Source organism: Thamnophis elegans, chromosome 6 (genome assembly GCF_009769535.1).
Source record: "Thamnophis elegans isolate rThaEle1 chromosome 6, rThaEle1.pri, whole genome shotgun sequence".
Classification (NCBI taxonomy): Eukaryota; Metazoa; Chordata; class Lepidosauria; order Squamata; family Colubridae; genus Thamnophis; species Thamnophis elegans.
In genome coordinates this window covers 67,400,160-67,422,420 of record NC_045546.1, presented here as the reverse complement: position 1 = coordinate 67,422,420, position 22,261 = coordinate 67,400,160, and the positions used below count along the sequence as shown (strand labels likewise).

The following is a 22,261-nucleotide window of genomic DNA, read 5'->3' as shown; positions in this document are numbered from 1 at the left end:
CTGAGATCTATGGATGTCAAGATGTCTCCTGGCCTGATGCAGCCCAGGATGGACTGTAGGGACTGCATCTTGAATCTCCAGTAAGTTATGTGATAATTTAATCTTTTTATATCTAGGATTCCCCTCCACTCCCCGGAGCTTTTGGGGACAGAATAGAGTAAAATCCTGTTCCTTCCTGACCTGGTGGAACCGGTTCTAAGGCTCTGATGTCCCTGAGATGCCTCATCTCCTGTTCCATGAGAACGGGACACGAAGGAGTGGGACAGCTGATGAAGTGTTGGGGGGGAGGGGAGAGAAATTCTAAGGTGAGACCCAAGCGGATTGTATGACCCATTGGTCCAACGTGATCTGCTCCCATTGGGCGTGGAATAACTGCAGACGCCCTCCTATGGGAGCTGACCGGTGGTGGTCACTTGTATCTTTTGAAAGGTCGGGAACCAGACCCCCTCGAAAGGGACGCCTGGAGAAATTCTGCTGGTGACCTCTTTCGTGAAATGGCTGACCATCCTGGGACCAGTCAGCCTACTGCGAGTATGACCGATGGAAAGAGGCAGAGCTGGTGGAAGGCTCCGTGTTCCGAAATGGCTGCCTCCTGTATGAGTTGAAGCCCTTCTGGTCAGATTTCTTGGTGACTGATGGCATCACCTTCTTTTGTCCTTATTTTCTACAAGGACCCGGTCTAGGACCTTCCCGAAAAGCTTGAGAGACAATTTCCACTTGGAACGCATGTCGATGTTCCAGTGCCTGAGCCACAAGAGATGCCTAATAGTAACACTGGATGCCAAGGCCCAGGAGGCAAATTTGGCTGCGCTCAGGGTGGCATCGGCGGTGTATTCAGTAGTCGCCATCATCTTATTTACATCCTGCCTCAATTTGGTATCTCCGGCTGGAGGTTTGGTGAGCAACTGTCTCAACCAGAGAAGGGTGGCCCTAGAAAGGAAGGATGCAGAGGCGGATGTTTTAATTGCCCAAGCCACTGCCTGTTGCGTTTTATGGCAGGCGTTCTCTGTTTTCTTGTCCTCTGCCTTGAGTCCCTCCAGTAAATTGGGGGGGGGCACAGAGGATGAGGTAAGGGCTGCCACAGGAGGATCAATGGGAGGTAATTTAAGCAAGTCCTCCAGACTGGCATCTACTGTGTACAACCTCTTATCATTGCTACTGGGAGTAGCAAGGGTGGCTGGTTGTGCCCATTGCTTTGAACCATCTTCAGAAAGAGCTTGGGGACTGGCACTATCTCTTGGGCTGACACAGGCTCTTCAAAAAGGTCCCCAGATAGGCCATCTGGATCATTAGTCACCTGGTCGGGGGGGGGAGACCCCCAGCGGGTCTTATTCAAGATGGTTTTGAAGTTGGTAAGTTAAATAAACCCAAAAAGACAGGCTTTTCGGATGCATCCCTTCATCCCCAGAAAACTCAGGTTCCTGCCTAGGTAGGATGTCCTCTTCCTCCCAGTCAGAATCCTCGCTGGCTAGAGAGGAATGTGGCGACTGAGAAGGCTGGGTGAAGGACTCTTTTCTAGGAGCATCTTGGGGCTGGAGATGTTGGGTCTTGCATGGGCGCTTGCCCCGCTGCAGCATGCCCACCTCTATGCCCTGGGATATAGCCCTGTTAATGAATTACTGCAACTCTGCTGAAAGGTTCAGGCCTTGGTCCTCAATGGTCAAACCCCTGGAATGGGTTGGGGGGGCAGTTGCTGGGGCGCCAAGGGGCCCACGGGAAGAAGTCCTTCCAGGTCTGAAGGACAGGCAAAAAGATCAGCCTGGTCAACCATTGATGGACTTAGAGAAGCTTCCATGGCAAGGGAAGCAGTAAGCGAAAACTCCTGACTCTCCTCATCACTATTGGAGATGGGCTGACTCTGATCTGGTTGAACCCCCATGGAGAGCTCCACTGGAGACAACGATTAGGAGGTTTGGGCCTGCTGCTGAGCTTTGGAAAAGTGCTTCTCTAAGGCTTTCTGGCGATGGATGGCATCCTTATCCAGGCCTGATCCATGTTTGGGTCCAGGTCTAGAAAAGGGTTTGCTGCCCCTGATGGCTTCTCAGGCAGCCCTGCCAGCTTGCCTGGAGAAAGCTCTGGAAGAGGGCCCAAGCTGCTCTGAATTCTCAGGGATCTGATCTGCCATGGCTAAAAGGTTGGGGGTCTAACTGAAACAGGCAGGGACTACCTCCACTCACCACCTTCACAGTTGCAGACCGCGGATCCAAGCGCTCAGAAGACAGATACAGAAGGTCACTGCGATCAGATCCAGCCAAGCAGGAATGCGGTGCGAGCATTAGCAGCTCCCAACACCCTGCAGGTCAGGTAAGGAGGTGACCTAAGTAAGCCACGATCCTTTGACGTACCAATCTGATGGTTTTACTAGATTAGGAGCCAAATTGCCGGTCAAACCGGACAAAGAGCCTCCACGCAGCTACCTGCAATGAATCAGGCAACCAGGCAGCTGCAGCAATGTGCTCAGAATCGAAACTGGTGAAAACAAAATGGTGGATGGAATTTCCTGTTTCCCAAAATGGCCACCACACCAGTCATGCAACCCAAAATGGCCACGGGAACTAGATAGGAGCCCTGAAGAACCGCACCAAATGCCAGCTTCTGCAAAGCACGGATGGCAGCAACAGAATCTTCAGCGGGGTTCCCCACCACAGCAAGGGTGCTGCAACAGCGCTGGCATCAGCACTCCGGCCCACGCGCCTCCCACGACAGCTGCCTGTTGCCGTACAGTGCCCGAGCGAACCCAGGACACCAGGAGGATCAAAAGGTGAGCAAATAGCCAAATTGAAAAGGAATTTTTCCTCACCAAGCCTGCTCGTAATAAACACAATTAACTCTAGAAGAGTCCAAGCAATCTGTAGAATTGGAGAGAAACTTGAAAACGCATCCACTAGGTTAGCTGAATTGAAAAAAAAACTGAATATAGTCAGCACTAGAGGCGTGGCTTAAAGTTTCAATTCAGTTCTGGGCAGATTGGCTGTATTTAACCCTTGCTTGGACTCTCCAGAGCAGCGCCCTGGAAAATGTGTGTGTTCCCAATTTGTACTTATTTTTTTCTCATTTGTTGGGGTTCTTCTACAATCACAACTTTGCCTTTAAACAATACCATTCTCTCTTTGATTCTTTTTCTCCATAAACATATTTAAACAACAATAACATTTCTTCATACAATGTATTTGTTGAGCCCTGCTGAATCACTAATATTTTAATATTTTAGATATTACTCAATGTTTCACCATAATTCCAATATTTCAATAAGCATCAATAAAACCAATTATTAATAAAGTTTAATCAGTCCTGGGATTCTATCACTAAGTCCCCTGAATTTATAGCCCTTGAAAACTATAAATTTCAATATATTTTACACACAGTTAATAATACTACATTTAAATATACCTAATCATAGTCTTCCACCTCCTAGCTTTAGTATATTTGTAATTATTATAAATTCTATTATATAGCCATATGTGTGCTGTTATTTTCCCAATTTATACTTTCTACTTTTTTCTATTAGTTTTTAATACAATCACCATATTGCAAGATATTCTATTACTATCCATCATCTCTTAGCCTTTTTAGAATTTTATTATTAATTGACTTTTTGGTAACTTTTTTATATTTCTCTTTTGGGATCCTGTATTTTTTTCTAACATTTTTATACAAAGTGAATGTTCCCTCTGCCCCCCTTGTCTCCTTCTGCTGCATCATTCAGAAACATATCCATAATCCTTTCATTATTTTTGGAAAGTCTTCCCTTTTTTTCTCTGTTCTCTTGTAAACTCTTAAAGAATTATCTATTTGATTCTTAATACTTATTGTTACTGTCTCATCAGTGTTTTTGTCTTCTTGTAACTTATTTTGATTTGTCCCCTCCACCACTCTTTCAAATTTCTCATCTGTCTTCTGAACATTTTCATCTTTTCCCACCATTTCATGAGGATCTTTTACACTCACATCTTTATCTTTGAAAAATCCTACCATCTTCTTATGATTCTTTGTCACATTTTTATAAATACTTTTAAGCATCACTAACATTTCTTCATAGAACGTTATTGTCTCCTGTTGGGTCATTTTGTACCACTTTAATGTATTAAAAATTACTCAATATACTTCTAATATTCCAGTATCTAAAAACTCCAAAGAAGTCAATTATTAATAAAATTTAGTCAATCCTAGAATTATTCCTCCAAGTCCTCTATATTTCTATTCCTTAAAGGCTATAAATTGATAATTTACAATCTATAATTTTCCAGTTTACACTTTCCCAATTGCCCAAATTTTAAAGTCTTTTTTTCTTTTCTTCTTTCTTTTTTCCCTTCTATCGCCTTTCTTTTGTCTCGTAGAATGTTTTATCAATTAACATTAGTAATCCAAATCCAAATTGGCTCAACAAGTTCCCTCAAATCTTCCAAATTCTCCTTCTAATAAACAATTTCAATAGTTTGGTTTTTTGCAATTCAATTTGTCTTAAAGATCTTCAAAAAGCTCATCCAAGTTGCCTACTGAAATAGAATCAAGGACAAATGGACTTCCAGGTGTTATTTACTTTTATTTCTTTTATTTGTGTATCTTAAACAATTATCAGTTTCATGCAAGTTCCCACGCTGCAGTAATCTTCTTCCTCCAGTAGATGGTTCTCCTGCTCCAAATCCATTAAACAGTGTATAAAAAACCCAACAGCTGATTGTCAACCGATCAGTAGTGGTTAGAAATAAAAATAAAAATAAGTTTTTCCCAATAATCACTTTTCAAAGTATTATTAAATCTTTTCCAAGCTTTCTATACTTTAAAGTTTCTATTAAATGTTTCTTTCACATCTGGGTCTTTAATCATTCTCTTTCTCCATGTGTCCAATTGCTGCTTTCTTAAAATTTGGAGATTATTTTTTTTTAAATTCTTTATTTGGGTTAGTCTCTAGAATAAAAGTTGGAAGTTGTCTCACACAGTTTCAATGCTCTTTCCCCAAACCGCTCCAGCACAAATCTTATTGTCCCATTTGTCACAGCTTGTGACTTGCTAAAAATGCCCATTGTCCCTGCTGCCATTTGGGAGAGCTTTCTTTGGACCCAGTGAGGAAATTGTGGTTCCCTCATGGTCAACGAAGCACCTCTCCTTCCTTCACCACCCCTCCAGGATGACTTTGACCCCATACAGTCACCTGGCATGCAGATATTGGTTGGTTTTCACAGAGTTCCACTATTTTCCAGCCATTTTCGCCATGACACCAACCGGTCTCTTCCTGGCATCACTTTTTAGAGGGAAGTAAAGTGCCATTTGAGGTCTGGACCAGGGTTGAAATTCTCCTACTTTGGCCTGGTTCAGCCAAACTGGTAGGGATGATTGTCCTTGGTTCTGTGAACCAATAGTTTGAAAAAAACTTCAGAGGATCACATGACTCAGCTGTGAGCCGCGTGATTTTCGGAAGCTTTTCCCCCGCTTTTTAAAGGAATTTTTCCGTGCCAGTTTGGGTGAACCAGCAGGGAAAAATGTTTTAAAAAGCTAAAAAAAATAGCTTCTGACAATTGCACAGTTCACAGCTGAGCCGCACAATCATCGGAAGCTTTACCCCCCGCACACACACACACTTTTTAAAGCATTTCCCCCTGCCAGTCACCCCAACTGGCAGGGCAAAAGTACTTTAAAAAGCTAAAAAATAGAGGGGAGGAGCCGAAGCCGCGATAACACGACGTGCAATCTCAATGCTCTGAGATCGCAGTTGACACTTTTGTCTCTGGGTGGTCCAAACGGACATAAACTGTCCTGTAGAGATGGTGAACAGGAAGAATACATCATGATGATCACAGGGACATCTCAAAGTCTCTGATTGATCCAAGACAAACTCTTCAAGCTGGTGACAAAAAATCCAGCCAAATGGCTGATGAGGTCGGGGCGGTTCCAAAATGGAGGGATATGGAAAGAGAAAGGGTTTTCAGCTGGTGAGGAATTTTTACTGTTTTAAAAGTGACTGCCTATAAAAAAAAACCTTAAAATTAATTTAAATTGGAGAACAGAAGAAATAAGCAGCAGAATTAAATTTGGACTGGTTTGAACAGTGGGTTGTCTTACTTTTTAAATGCTATTTTTACGGATGGAATTTATGCAAACCTTTTAAAACGAACGGATTAAGTTTTCTTCTTCCATTTTTTTTTCTTTGACTACTCTCCATAATATATGGACTAAAACTCTCCTCTTTCAGTACTTTGGGTGTTTTTCTAACGCATTTAAAAATAGGACCTTTTTTTAAACTTGAAATACAAAACTTGAAATACAAAAAGATTACAAAAAGAAACAAAGAAATGGTAACATTGTAATTTTGTAATGCTGCTATTCGGAAACTAGATGTTTGTGTATTGGAAATGAAATACTTTTTTCACTGATTATCCTAGCTTGGCACTTCAAGGACTCACAGCTTGTTTATAGAGAGTGAAGAAAAACACACAGATGTCCCTTTGAAATAGATTCTTAACCAGAGAAAGGTGAAATGTTATTGTGATACTTAATTCTGCTAAAACCTTCTAAGCTAGAGTAGCGGTGCTTGTCAGCCGGAAATCATGGCGCAATTTCAACACCAGAAAGAAGTTTTAAATCTGCAAAAGATATTCTCAGAAATACAGAAATTATCAAATACAAATGAGAGGATCAAGAAGAAGTTGGATTACTTAGTGCATCTAACATTAAAATATGAAGGAAAAGTTGAAGATGTTCATCAAATGGAAAAAGTTAAGGTGGTTAAAATCTAAAAAATCGAAGAGGAAAATGAATATAAAGAAATTAAAATTGCTGAGACTTATGGTGATTGGTTTGTTTCTGAAAATGGAAAGAGTAGAATACTGAAAGAGGAATTAAATGGAGGGGAAACTTACCCCAGATGGGAAGATACAGAAGAGGAAAAAATAAAAGAATTTATGATCTCGAAGAGAGAAATCTTATTAGCAATAGATTTGATAACACCACCTACAATCAAAGATAAGCAGATTAAGGAAACAGAAGAAGGGCATAGAAATTACATGAGAGATTTTATAAGCAAAGAGTTGCTAAGAGGAGTCCATACAAAGTTGATTAAGGAGATGATTAGAGGATTGATGCCACAAATGGCAGAAGATATGACACTGTTTTGTTACTGGAAAGATACAGGTTGATAGATGGAAGAGTATAATTTAAAACTAGCTAAACTTAGCGAAATTTAGTGATAGTAGATATAGTTAAATAAATAAATGCTAATGACACATACATACATACATACATACATACATACATACATACGGGTACAATATAAGGAAATGAGATGTAAATTGTAAATGGTGATTTGGAAAGAAGGATAGAAAACTTTGTTATTAAATATTATGGATGTTTAGCTAGAATAGGACATAAGGATTTAGTGTCATTGGAGGATTTTAGATATACTAAATGAAATACCAGTATGTGGTTATGTCTAGCTAAACCTAGCGAAATTTAGTGATAATAAATATAGTTAAATAAATAATTGATAATGATAATAATGTACATAATGTGTAGTGTTATGATGAGTAATAACTGGATATGAATATTGAATGGTACCCATGAAAGGAAGATTAGAAACCCTTTTGGATTATATATAAAGATTAATAATAATAATTAAAAAAAAGAATTAAGTTAGATTTAGTTAAGTCTTGATTACTAGGGGGAAAATGATATGATGCAAGATATAGTCAAATAAAGGAGGAATAATGATTTTGTGTGTGTGTGTGTGTATATGTAATATAAGGAAATGAGATGTAAATTGTAAACAGCAATTTGGAAAGGATAGAAAACTTTGTTATTAAATATTATGGATGTTTAGCTAGAATAGGACATAAGGATTTAGTGTCATTGGAGGATTTTAGAAACACTAAATGTAATGCCAGTATGTATGTATTAAACCTTAGTATATTTTATGATGAAGGACATTTAAACAACTATAGTCCAATGAAAATGGAGGTATGATGACGGTAATATTTATAAATGTCTGAGTTAAAATACTTGAGTTAATATAAATTATGCTTGATGACTGTGGAAGAGATGCAAGAAAGTTTTTTGTAACCAATTGATACACTTTCTACAGTATGTAAAAAAGGAAGATTTTATGTGTTGTGTTTGTTTTGAAAATTAAAAATAAAAAACTTTTAAAAAACCCTAAAAGAGTAGATAAAAGTGAAAAAAAGTTGGCCTCTCAGTCATATGATCCACCACCAGCAAGCCACGCCCACAGAACTGGTTGTGGGAGGAAATTAGATTTCACCATTTGTCTGGACTGATCACAAAAATCTAGAAGCACTAAAGGTACCCCAAAGCAAGTCAGGTGAGCCCAATATTTGAAGAGATTCAACTTCAACCTAAAATACATCGGGGGGGGGGAGGGGAGAACTTACTCGCTGATGTTCTATCAAGAAAACCACAATTCAATAATAACCAAAAGTCATTATCCAAGCAGTCATCCCCACTCACCACCTGAAGCCAAGCCCAGTGATAACCACCCACCAGAGGAGACCAGATGACAGTAGTGCTGAAGACTGCCCTATCCATGGACCCTTGATTTAACGATAATACACACCCTGATCCTTAAAGGGGGACTGGCATGGAAAGGAACCAAACTGTATGTCCCCACAGTCCTGAAACTCCAGGTCCTGCAATGCAACCATGACACCAAACTGGCAGGACATTTCGGCTATCTAAAAATTCTGCACCTAGCCAGATGGCAGTTTTGGTAGCCGAAGATGAAGACTTGAAGGACTATGTAAAAAGTTGCACCACATGTGGAGCCATGAAAAAGAGGCCAGGGAAATCCCCTGGTCTCCTTCAACAAGTGGCAGAACCAACCCGCCCATAGAAAGAAATTGCCATGGATTTTATAGTCAAGGTCCTGGAGAGTGGCAGGAACACCGTCATTTCGACTGTGCTTGACTTATTCTCAAAACAAGCCCATTTCACCGCCTGGCAAGGGACTGCCCCCTGCCAAAAAATTGGCTCGGATGTTTATAAAAGAAATCTATAAGCTGCATAGGATCCCCTGTAGGATTATCTCTGATAGGGGGGGTCCAAATCACAGCAAAATTTTGGAGGGAGTTATTGAGAGCCATAGGGTTCACCCAGGGCCTCAGCTTGGCTTTTTTTACAAGCACAAATGGAACGGTGGAACGAGTGAATGCCATGCTGGAGCAGTACTTGAAGGGCTATGTGGACTATCAGCAGTCTAACTGGACCAACCTGCTGCATTCTAAGAGGTGGTTTACAATAATGCAGTGCATAGCAGCAACCCCATTCCAAATTACCAGTGGAGTTTGTCCCCACGCCAGAGCTACCTACAGAGCCACCATCATCCATGTCTCTGAGCAACCTTGAAGCAAGGGTGGGAGAATACCAAGCGAGCCATGGTCAAAGTGGTGAGGACCTATAACGCACAAGCCAACAAGTGTCGCCCCCACCAACCTCCTTTCCGAGTTGGTGACAAAGTGTACCTATCAACGAAGTAGTTGAGGTTGAGGTTACCAAGTAGAAAGCTGTTTTCTATGGTGTGGGGCCGCAGCCGGAAGATGAAGAATGTGAGGGGGACCAGCAGGGTCTCATCCTTCTGAAGCGAACCTGTCCCCAAAGAGGGGAGATATGGTGGCCTCGCTCTTGGGATTTTCTGTGGAGTCCCCCAGGGAAAAATGCCACTGCCAGGTACTTTAACCATATAGTTTGGTCCTATGACTGGCCATTTGTTGAGTGTTTCAAACGTGATTGGAACACTCAAGAAGATGACCACAGTATGGTGTGTCTGTGTGTATGTGAGAGAGACAGAGAGAGTGAGAGAGAGAGAGAGACAGAGAGGGAGGGTGGGAATCAGAGGGAGACGGACAGACACAGAGAGAGAGAGACAGAAGGGGAGGGAGGAAGGGAAAGACAGACAGACAGACAGAGACAGACAGAAACACATAGAGTGAGTGATTAAATGAGTGAGAGACAGACACACATACACATACACACACAGAGTGACAGAGAGAGACACAGAGAGAGAGAGAGAGGGAGGGAGAGAAACAGAGACAGAGAGAGAGACACAGCGTGAATAAGAAACACACACACACACATACACATAGAGTGACAGAGACACACAGAGAGAGAGATACAGAGAGAGGGAGCGAGACAGAGACACACACAAAATGAGTGAGAAACACACACACACACACAGTGACAGAGATGGGGGGAGAGAGAGCAGAGAGACAGAGTGATACAGAGAGAGACAGACACACAGAGAGAATGACAGGGACAGAGAGGGAGGGAGGGAGAGAGAGAGAGACAAAGAGCCACACAGAGAGAGATAGAAAGAGAAAGCGAGAGAAAGAGAAAGGAAGAAAAAAGAAAAAGAAAGAAAAAGTGGGAGAGAGAGATGAAAGAAAAAAAGAAAGAAAAAGAAAGAAAACGTATGATCACAATTGAGCCCAAAAATTTGATTGCTAAGCAAGAGCGTTGTTAAGTAAGTTTCACCACATTTTGTACAACTGTGCAATGAGTTGGATGCTCCGAACAATGCTCTGCTATTTCACATTGTGCACACTGTCACAAAATGTAGCAATGTAGTTTACTGTTGTTATATTAAGACTGTCACCCATGCTACATCATGCTTCAAGACAAAATTTCATTTATTTGTAATTAGAAATAAATATTACACAATATATAATTACATATTGTTTTTTTGATTAATCACTATGCTTTATGTTCAATTTGTAATAGTGAAAATACATCCTGCATATCAGATATTTACATTACAATTCATAACAGTAGCAAAATTACAGTTATGAAGTAGCAACAAAAATAATTTTATGGTTGGGGGTCACCACAACATGAGGAACTATTAAAGGGTCGTGGCATTGAGAAGGTTGAGAACCACTGCTTTAGGGAGTTGCAGATTGGACACTGGGGTGGGGTAATTGGAGGGAGGTGGCTGGTAATCATTTGATATGTACGTGTTCGCACCTTTTTGGCTCAGATCTTGCTTTTTTTTCGCTGCTATCTTTTCATAACTAGTAAAAGTATCTTTAATGCCATGAACAATGGTGTTGGGAGTTTTCTTTCTTGGCAATTGATGGAGGCACGCCTGACAGGCTCACTGCTGATGGAGGCAGAACACTGAATTTGCCCAGAAATGTTTGTTAGGTCTGGTTAGGTTCATTCTGTTCTGTTAGTCCATTCTGTTAGTTCTGTTAGGTTAGTTCACTTGCTCGGTAAACTCCTTTCTTGGAAACTGGCAGTCTTATATATTCCTGCTACAGCACCCTCTGCTTTATTCAACAGGAAGCAATAAGTAATCACTGAATCACACATAATGAGCAATCAGCAATTCTCTGATCATACTTGCAATCAACAGCTATTCATAAAAAGATCTTTTTAGCCCTCACTGCCTCACAATTATCTAGAATGCATAGCTTTTTAGTTCTCCTCTATTACATGTCTCTTTCACCTACCTTATTTAATAATATAAAAGAGAGGCAGAAACTTATTTGAATAGTTTTTAGACCAATCAAGATTTATATGCTTCATTGGAAACAGTCTTTTGGTTAAGAAGAAGGAACTCAATGTTCAGATTTATTATACTGTGTTTGTTTTTAAATCTTTTACAGTCAGGTTAGGGAAAGACTTGGAAAATGTTTGTGTAAAAAAATTCTCATTCAGAAGAAGTCATTTAAAAGAAAAAAATCCTTCTATTCCCACATTGTCTCTTTTAATTCTTGAACCTGCTTTTGTACTGTCTGAGATCTGTATTAATCAAGTTCGCTGTGCACATATTAATTGTGGTGGTGGTTAATGTAAATATAACCCTAACATTTGTTTGGTTCTTAGTCCTTTGTCATGAACCTGCCAAATTCCTACTCATATTTTCAGGATTAGGGGCTTTCCTTTATTGCAGACTCCCATGCATAAATGAGGTGGACATGAAAATGACTAAGAAATCCCTTCCAGATTTTAATCTCTTTCTTTGCTTTGGCTATGGATATGGCCTGATACTCTGTTTGGACTGCATTTACTACAGTCCCTGATTAATCCCCTTTTTATACCTCATGGGAAAAAATGAAAAAAAAAAAAAGGGATGCAATTTATCCTGTCATTTGATCTAGCAGAAAAAAAGTTCCAGAACTCTTATTAACTTCACCAGGTTTCTTTAAACAGAAAAGGGTTCTATCATTTCACTGCTCCATCAGTGAGCTCATTAAAAATGTCCATGGAGGGATATTCCTGGTATAATGCACAGTAGGCAATTAGAATGAAAACAGTTGCTACAATAGAATGAAGAATAGCAAGCAAAGTGGATAGCACAGCTCCAGTAAGAACAAGCCATAAAACATTACTTTTAATGTATAGAGGGAAAAACCTAGCAGAGGTTGCCTTCCTAGTGGGCTGGGAGGACAACATGCATTCTTACCCTTGAAAAATATTTACTGGGTTACACTAATGCTGGAGCAAATTGTAATTAACCCCTACACAACAATAAATCTCAAGGTAAGGGCTAAGAAAAAAACCACTACCACCCAAAAAAATTAGAAGAAAATGGTACATCACTTGCATATTTTCCAATAAATTACATGGACATGCCCATGTAGTTATCAGAAGCTGGCCTTAGCTTGAGGAAATATTACATTTATAATCTTACCACAAAGTACTCAACAGATCCTCAAAAAGTTAAGTTCCCTTTTCCATTATAAAAAAATAAAAATAAAATGTCAAGACTCAATGTCCACAAATCTTATGAGACTTCAGCAAATGGGTTGATCTGTCATTGCTTCCTCTTCCTGATAAGTTAACTACTGCAAAGTAAGCTCAGGGATAAAGAGCTCTACACTTTTATATAAGATCTTGTATTTCCAGGATCAGTTATAAACATGGATGTACATGTTCATGTAAACAAAGATTTACTGTAATAAAATTATTTTGAGTCTTGTCTTGCTTTTCTCTTGATTTTGAATACGCAAACATCAACACAAAGGATCTTTTATTGAGAATTGGTACTTTCACCTTTTCCATTAGTAGAATAGCAGAAATGTTCAGCACAGTAATGGAGAGTAGATGAAAAAATGACATTGCAAGGGCTACAAAATCTAGACAATTGTTAGATGGCAACAAATAAATTCACTAATTTCTGGCACCATCTAATGGTTATTGGGGTTTTTTTTGCAGTCCAGATATGATAGCCAAACATGTTGGTTTCTCCTGCATCCTTGCTCCAATTCACTGCTTTCTCAGCCTCCAATCACATGAATCCAATCACATTTCAAGATTTTTTCAAATAGAAAAACTCAGGTTTCTTCCATTTTAAGGAAATTTATTCCACAGTACTCTATCCCTATTGGCCACTGTGAATTATTTCCTTTTTGGAAAGAAAGGAGAAAAGAAGACAAGCAAGAGCTCATAGCAAGTTATTCAGCACTTAGATTCTATGTGGATCAAACAATATTTTTCTAGAAAATTCAGTGACAGAAAAATGAAATAACTAATTCATTGCAGGGAAATGTTGATATGAATTCATAAAATATAATGTATATCCACATTATTGACAGGAAATATAGAAATTGCCATGAAAGAAACAGAGAAGAATGGCACACAAGAGGGAGGGAGGGAGGCTATATACAGTAAGTGCCAATTCAAATGGATAAAGCAAATTTAAAAGCTAACTTGTTCTTGGTGAGGATACAAACCAACCACTAATACAAGTTCAAAATTTATATTTTAATACTATTGTAGGAAGTTAGCACCCACTTCCCTCCTAGAAGAATGAAATATTCTGAGAAATATTAAAAAGGCGGAATATTATATTTCTCTGGATGAGAAAAGGAGAAACATGTTTTTAAAGACAAAGTAGCTTTCTGCAGCTCCCTGCCCCCCCCTTCAGCTCCAGGGTGATGGGATTAAGACATGACCCTCAGGACATGATAACCCTCTACCCCTCTCACCACATGGCACCTGGGAAGATTACATCACCCAGCAGATGAAAAAAAATGTTTTCACCCTGGTTTTATCTGGCCCACAAAACAGATGGCAAAAAGAGAAGTCTGTTCAATTTTATTTCCTTCCCTCTCTGTACAGCCCTTATGTTTTATAAATTTACAGAAAAAGAAATCATTCTTGCATTTATTGTATGCTTTTACCTGTCCATCCTTTTTCTGAAGCATGTGATTCATTATTTTCCCCAATCTGTTGTGCCCTCATATTGTTGAAACTGCACTATCTGTAGCACTGATGTTTTTCTTTTCATACTCTGCCTGCAAGCTATCTACCCACCCCCACTCTATCTCTTATTCCCCTACAATGCCTTTCTTCACCCACAAAGGGAGGAGGGGGCCTGTTCTAATGTCTTTCAGCCCTGCAGAGATGACACTGCAATCTGTGGAAGAAGATCACACTGACCCAGAAGCTGCCTCCAGAGGAGACCTTCCATTCACTGAGGCAGAAATTGGGTTTGGGCCCAGTCATCCACCTGAAAGTCATCACAGCAATCAGAGTGGACGGACCTTCCCCAGCCTGACTGATTACCCTTACCACCAAGCCAAGCCTAATGCCACCCAACAGACATGAAAGAAAGGACCCTGAGATGGACAAGTAAAGACTGAAGATTCTTTTTAATCCCCAGAAGACAGCAAGAAAGACTATGGGGGGAGGGTGGTAATTCATTGTAAGATTTTATTTCTTGTCTCATTTATGTTGTAATCAGTTGAATGGATTCATGTAGGGATTCTACTAGAGAGTAGTTGGCACAGCAAGTTCTGAACACCTTAGACTTCTGACAGGAGGGAGGGAAATTTGTCCAAAACATCTGTATTGCCTCTATTTTAGAAGTAGCTGCATACAGAAGAGGGGAGGAGCCGAAGTTGCGATGACACAACGTGCAATCTCAATGCTCTGAGATCGCAGTCGATACTTTTGTCTCTGGGTGGTCCAAACGGACCTAAACCGTCCCGCAGAGACGTTTAACAGGAAGAATACATCTTGCTCATCACAGGTACATCGCAAAGTCTCTGGTTGATCCAAGAGAAGCTCTTCAAGCTGGTGACAAAAAAATCCATCCAAATGGCTGATGAAGTCAGGGCGGCTCCAAAACGGAAGGATATGGAAAGAGAAAGTGTTTTCAGATGGTGAGGAATTTTCCTGTTTTAAAAGTGACTGCCTATAAAAAAACTTAAGAAATAAGCAGCAGAATTAAATTTGGACTGGTTTTGAACAGTGGGTTATCTTACATTTTAAATGCTATTATTACAGATGGAATTTATGCAAGTTTTTAAAAATGAACGGATTATGTTTCCTTCTTCTATTTTTTTTTCTTTGACTATTCTCTGTATCTATGGACTAAAACTCTCCTCTTTCAGTACTGTAGGTGTTTTTCTAACTCATTTAAGAATCGGACCTTTTTTAAAAAACTTGAAATACAAAGAGATACCAAAAGAAACAAAGAAATGGTAACACTGTAATATTGTAACACTGCTACTCGGAGGCTAGAGGTTTGTGTATTGGAAACAAAATACTTTTTTCACTGATTATCCTGGCTTGGCACTTCAAGGACTCACAGCTTGTTTATAATGAGTGATAAGAAGATGAAGAAAAACACACAGATGTCCCTTTGAAATAGATTCTTAACCAGAGAAAGGTGAAATGTTATCATGACGCAATTTCAACACCAGAAAGAAGTTTTAAATCTGCAAAAGATAATCTCAGAAATACAGAAATTATCAAATACAAGTGAGATGATAGAGAAGAAGTTGGATTAATTAGTGCATCTAACAGTAAAATATGACGGAGATGTTGAAGATGTTCATCAAATGGAAAAAGTGAGGGTTAAAATCCAAAAAATTGAAGAGGAAAATGAATATAAAGAAATTAAAATTGCTGATATTTATGGTGATTGGTTTGTTTCTGAAAACAGAAAGAGTGGAAACTTGAAAGAGGAATTAAATGGGGGGGGAAACCTACCCCAGATGGGAAGATACAGAAGAGGAAAAAAATGAAAAAATATGGATTTAAAGAGAGAAATCTTATTAGCAATAGTTTTGATAACACCACCGATAATCAAAGATAAGCTAATTAAAGAAATAGAAGAAGGGCATAGAAATTACATGAGCGATTTTATAAGCAAAGAGTTGCTAAGAGGAGTCCATACAAAGTTGATTAAGAAGATGATTAGAGGACTGATGCTACAAATGGCAGAAGATATGACACTGTTTTGTTACTGGAAAGATACAGGTTGATAGATGGAAGAGTATAATTTAAAACTAGCTAAACTTAGCGACATTTAGTGATAATAGATATAGTTAAATAAATAATTGATAATGATAATAATGTATACAATGTGTAATGTTATAAGTAATAACTGGATATGAATATTGAATGGCACCCATGAAAGGAAGATTAGAAACCCTTTTGGATTATATATAAAGGTTAATAATTAAAAAAATGAATTAAGTTAGATTCAGTTAAGTCTTGATTACTAGGAGGAAAATGATATGATGCAGAATATAGTCAAATAAAGGAGGAATAATGATAATAACACAGACACACACACACACACATATATATGTGTGTGTGTGTGTGTGTGTGTGTGTGTACGTACGTACGTACGTGTGTACGTACGTGTACAACATAAGGAAATGACATGTAAATTGTAAACAGTAATTTGGAAAGGTGGATAGAAAACTTTGTTATTAAATATCATGGATGTTGGCTAGAATAGGACATAAGGATTTAGTGTCATTGGAGGATTTTAGAAATAGTAAATGAAATGCCAGTATGTGGTTATGTATTAAATCTTGGTATATTTTATGATGGACGTTTAAACAACTGTAGTCAAATGAAAATGGAGGTATGATGACAGTAAAATGTATAAATATCTGAGTTAAAATGCTTGAATTAATATGAATTATGCTTGATGACTGTGGAAGAGATGCACGAAAGTCTTTTGTAACCAACTGATACACTTTCTACAGTATGTAAAAAAGGAAGATTTTGTGTTGTATTTGTTTTGAAAATAAAAAATAAAAAAACTTTTAATTAAAAAAAAGTGGCTGCATACACAAACACACACATAAAAACACACCATTCAGAATTAGACTGAAACTATCGCCTCCACCTACCTCCTCACAAAGCTGTTCCTTTCTGTTCTGTGGTACTAAGGCCCAAGCAGTCACTCCTTGCTAATTCCCTCACTTGAAGAGATAGCAGAAAAGAGATCTCCAAAACCCAAGCCCAGACTGTGACTCACAAATGATGCTGCCCAGCTGCCCAGTAAAGAAGGATATGTTGCACTGATGGTCTCATAAGTAGGAATCCCAGGGCTCATTCTGTGTAATTTTAAACATACTAAATAGCCTGGATTGCATACTGGCTAACCTCAATTTGGACTCACAAATCCTGCATGCACTAAAGAAAGAGTTAAGGCAGGTTTAGTAACCATCCCTTGGAAATGAGCTGCCTGTAATTTAAAGGAAAAGTATGGCTGTGAAAAATTTTGGGACTTGTGCTTCCTTGAAACTGACTGGAAGCTCACAGAAAGTGATATCTGACATCTGAAATTAATTGGCATAGAAAATTGGATACTGTACATTTCTTTCCAGAACTTTTGTCCTGGCTGGTAGACCTTCATAGTTGAAAGCTCTCCTTTTGCGAGCCACTGAAGAAATCCTTTTCTGCTGTCTCTATCAATGCCTTTCCCTTTGTACCAGAAAAATTAAACACACCCATTAAGTCTTATTGATATGATCAATTTTTAATCTTTTGTCAATAACATGTATTTTACCCACATATTTTGGCAAAAAGGAGGGATTGTAGGAAGTTAGCACCCACCCCCTCCTAGAAGAATGAAATATTCTGGGAAATATTAAAAAGGCAGAATATTATATTTCCCTGGATAAGAAAAGGACAAGCATGTTTTTAAAGACAAAGTAGCTTCTGGCAGCTCCCTTCCCTCCCCCTTTCAGGTCCAGGGTGATCGGATTAAGACATGTCCCTCAGGACATGATAGGATAGCCCTCTACCTATTTACCACAAGGCATCTGGGAAGATTACATCACCCAGCAAGGCTCAACCAACAGTCTACAAAGTTAGCTAGGACCCCCCCCCCCCGTCCCCTGGGAGTCTGACAGCCAATAGGATACATTTCTTGTAAGGAACAGGAAACACTAAGGCAGGGCCCAAGAGAGGGTGTCTCTATCTCACCCATGAGCTTTTTTTGCCCAGGATCTCAAACCTGGTCTTGTCCACCATTAAACCATCTTTCCAAACAGCCACCGTGTTTCCAGTGTCTTTCTCCCCACTTGGAACTGAACCCAGATAGACATTTCTTCCAACACTATAATATTGTATATTTTAATATTAAATATGAAAAATGATGCTATTATGTTATATTTTGCTAGACAGTATCTGATAAATATTTAAAAAGTAATTATAAACATAAAAAGCCTATTCCAAATATTTTGATGTCAAGGAATAGAACAATTTAAAAAAAAATGTTTCCCATAAAACAAACTCACAATTCTTTATGCAATTTATTGCTAACTTATCAAATATCTCTTCAAAGGTTAATCATGCATAATCATAGCATGACCATTAGTTTATAATCACTAGTATATAATGGGAAAGATAAGGGTTCAGAGGCCACAAATTAGCTTTCCAATTTCTGAAGGGCTCAGGAAAACATTTAGCAAGGTGGTAACATCATCATAAGGCAACATGCTTTGCAGAAATTTTAGGAATGAGAATTGGAAACTTTTGGAAGGCAGTTTCCATTGTCCAATACAAAATGGCTCTAAATCACAATATTTGCCTCTCATTTCCATTTTCCACTGTTAATTGGGAGGGGAGAAATACTCTGCCAAATTTGATCATCAGGGATGAAATTTCAAAGCAATATACAGTGGAACCTCTGGTCACAACCATAATTCATTCCATAACCTTGGTCACAAACCGATTTGGTCGTGAACCAAACCTAACTTTGGAAATTTGGTCCTTACAAAAAAAAATGGTGTGGAAGGGGAAATTGGCCACAAAAAAAATGTGATTTTTTTGGTTGGAACCTGATTTGGTTGTGGTCAGAAGCATTCATGACAAGAGGTTCTACTGTACCAGGATTCTTGGAACACAGCATCCTTAGCAATTTATTTTACTAAATAATCTAATAGTTTTATATAAGTATAGCTACTTATTTTATTAATCCTATAAATGTCAGCTCAGAAATAATTCATATTATGTCAATTTGGATTTATTGCCTAGGAAGTATTTATAGGATTTCAATATGTGACTTTACTATTTTTAAGAGAAATATATGACATATGCCACTGTATGCCTCCTAATAAAACATTCAAAATGTCTCACACAACTATAATTTTCTTGACTCCAGCAATTACAAAATCTTTCATAAATTCTCAATGGTTTAAATAGATCTTAAATAGTGCTACTTCCATATATTCCACACAATATAAGATCATCAAGTTAAGTGAATTTAGATAACACATTTCTATTTGGAGAGCACTTTTGGGTCTATACATTTAAGCCCCTTAAAAAAGTGAATATTTTTTTCAAACTGGCATACAGGATTGTAGTTTATATGCACATTCATGTTTTTCTCCATAATTTAGTCCAGAATAGGTATTAATCACATCTTTAAGAACATTTCTGATTAGAATGGCAGTCTTCCATTTAAATTCCTAAATCTACTGCATTTGTTAATTTGAAAGTTGAACAAGACAATGGCCATACTCCATCTTGTCATTTTTCTAAATAAGCCATTTTACTGTTTCAGTTCCCAACCAACTCTCCAATCATATATTAGTGGTTCCCTAGGTTTTTGAAAGGGAGAAAAAGGTTATGTATATTTTTATAACACAAACAGAGATAAACACATGTATTTGTAATTGGGGATTTTCAAGAATTCAGAAAAATCCTAAAACACAAATGGAAATTGGAAAAAGACTGCACAATCCAAATCCTTATAGTAGAAAACATAATTGTGGACCAAATTCTATTTCTTAAAATAGTAATTCACTAACTGACAATGTATTAGAAATGCAACAACACTAACCTTGGAAAAATGGAACATCCCTGGTTATGAAACTGGATGACATTCTAATATAATTAGTATTCACAGATTTCAAATGTAATTAATGCTTACCTTTCTCAAATCCATTCATTCTAATATGTATCAACATAATTCATCTTCTAACATAGGTCAGGTTAAAAGAAATCCAAGCTGCAAAAAGTAGCATAAATACTATCCTATGATCAAAGCAACATGCCTCTTTATTACAGTGCACATCTTAGGCATCTTCCACTGTTATTTATTCTGATATATGTAGTATGTGTTTATCTGTCAGATGAATGTATACGCTACACATGCAATTCTTTCAAGTGTATTTTTGCATCTTGCAAGCCATCTCCTTCTACCCTATGTTCATTATTCATCCAGTCTCTTTACAATTTCATCACACATCTACAAGTAGTCAAGTATACACATTTCATTTACATGCTATTCATATACAATTAACCTAAAATCTATCCAGGTTTTGATTCATCTTTTATTGTATCTACATGATCCATATTTCTAAAAACCAGTTTCTTTCCATCCTCACTTACCCAGACCTATTTTATTTCATTAATGATTTTTCAAAGGGAAACTATATTTTTCACCTTTACTCTTGGCTTACTTCCATTTTCTCTATCTCCAGAGAGACATTTAACAGGAACATTTCTCAGCATGCCCAATTTCAGACCAATATTTTAAGGTTGCTCTAGCCATTAGCCATAACACAATACACCTTCTATCTTAGATACATGACCTGGCCACCTAAGAATGAGATGGCGACCATGCTGTTCATAGAAAAACACAGCAGTAAGCACTAAAAGTAGCCACAGTACCTGGCCAAATTTCGTTTGTGCTCCTTATCCCCCCCCCCCCCGGAGCTCCTACAAGCACACTGAAAACAAACGCATTTGAAGAAAAAGAAAAGGATTTGCAGCAGTTACGTGATGTCCCCAAGCCAACGCCTAGCCAGATTGGGGGAGGGGTGGAAGTATCGCGCAAGTCCTGCGGGGAGGTGGTTTGCTGCCAGCTCATTCTACATGTTTCAGGAGATGAAACTGAGCGTTTCCCGCCCCAGCATCGAATAAGGCAACAGAAAGAGATAATATCAATCAATAACATTCAACGATGCTTACACTAAATTATACCGAGTGCCATTCCCAAAAAGGAAAGGTATATTCATGCTATGTGTAACGATCCAACTAGTGTGAAAAACAGGTGTTGACCATTGCCTCCTCCCTAATTCCTCTGTTTTGTTTTATGCTAAACCGGGGGAGGGGGTTGTCTACCGGAGACCACTGTATTAGCCATTCTCAGCCATTACATCCATTAATCCACACAGTGCAGATTTATAAAGCCACCGTTTTTTAACACGAAATTATGGTATAGCAAAAAGGATGGAAGAGGTGAGAGAGAACGGTCCAGATTTGTTCTTGAAAGGGCAAGAGCTGATGAGTGGCAGAAGCGGGAGGGAAGAGATTAGGATTATAATTCCAGTCTGAACCAGAAACGCGATAGATCTCTCTCTCTCTCCCTCCCTCCCTCTCCATCCATCCATCCTCGAGTAACTGCTGCAGCTGGTACCGCAAACCAGACGCTTTTCTGCGAACATCCTCAAAATTTGCTAGATTATCATCTCACTCCCGCATCCCCAGCATCAACCAGACACCCAATAAACGACACCTCCTGCATTCCAACACACAACGGCGGTAAAGATGCGTTCTTAGTTCTCGTCGTAATCTTCCCAGCCTCCCATGCATTCGACCGGGTCCAGTTTGCACACAAGCTACAGCTCCTCCTTACTTAATGGTGGCCAGCAAAGAACAACTCGCCGCATTCTCCCACTTCTCTTTTCCTCTCCAGAAATCACCTTTAACAAACGTATTGTCGTCCCACCCCCACCCCCGGAAATCGATATCAGTTTTGCTTGGATTTTTTCTACCTCACCTACCAGGGATGTGGCGGGTTTATTTTGTTATGGATCACCAAAACAATTTTTAAGACCTACCCTACTCACCCGCTACCAGTATAAAGCTATGCAGCTCTCCCGCAGAGGGTTCGCGTTGAAAAGAGCGGCAGGCGTCAGCTCTTCTGGGTAAATTATTCGCTGTACCAAACCTGTGCTTGCCTCTGGATGGATGTTCGTGTATGAATGTGTGCGCGCGTGTGCAAGAGAAGCGAAATATGGAGAAACGCAACCCTGGGTTTACAGGCAGTCTC

At 39.0% G+C, this 22,261-nt stretch overlaps 1 protein-coding gene across 1 annotated transcript in view; it reads right to left on the bottom strand.

The window, feature by feature from the left end:
* PCDH1 (protocadherin 1) overlaps positions 1-22,261 on the bottom strand; it is a 196,486-nt gene that overhangs the window by 172,822 nt on the left and 1,403 nt on the right. The gene's annotated exons all lie outside the window — the stretch shown is intronic.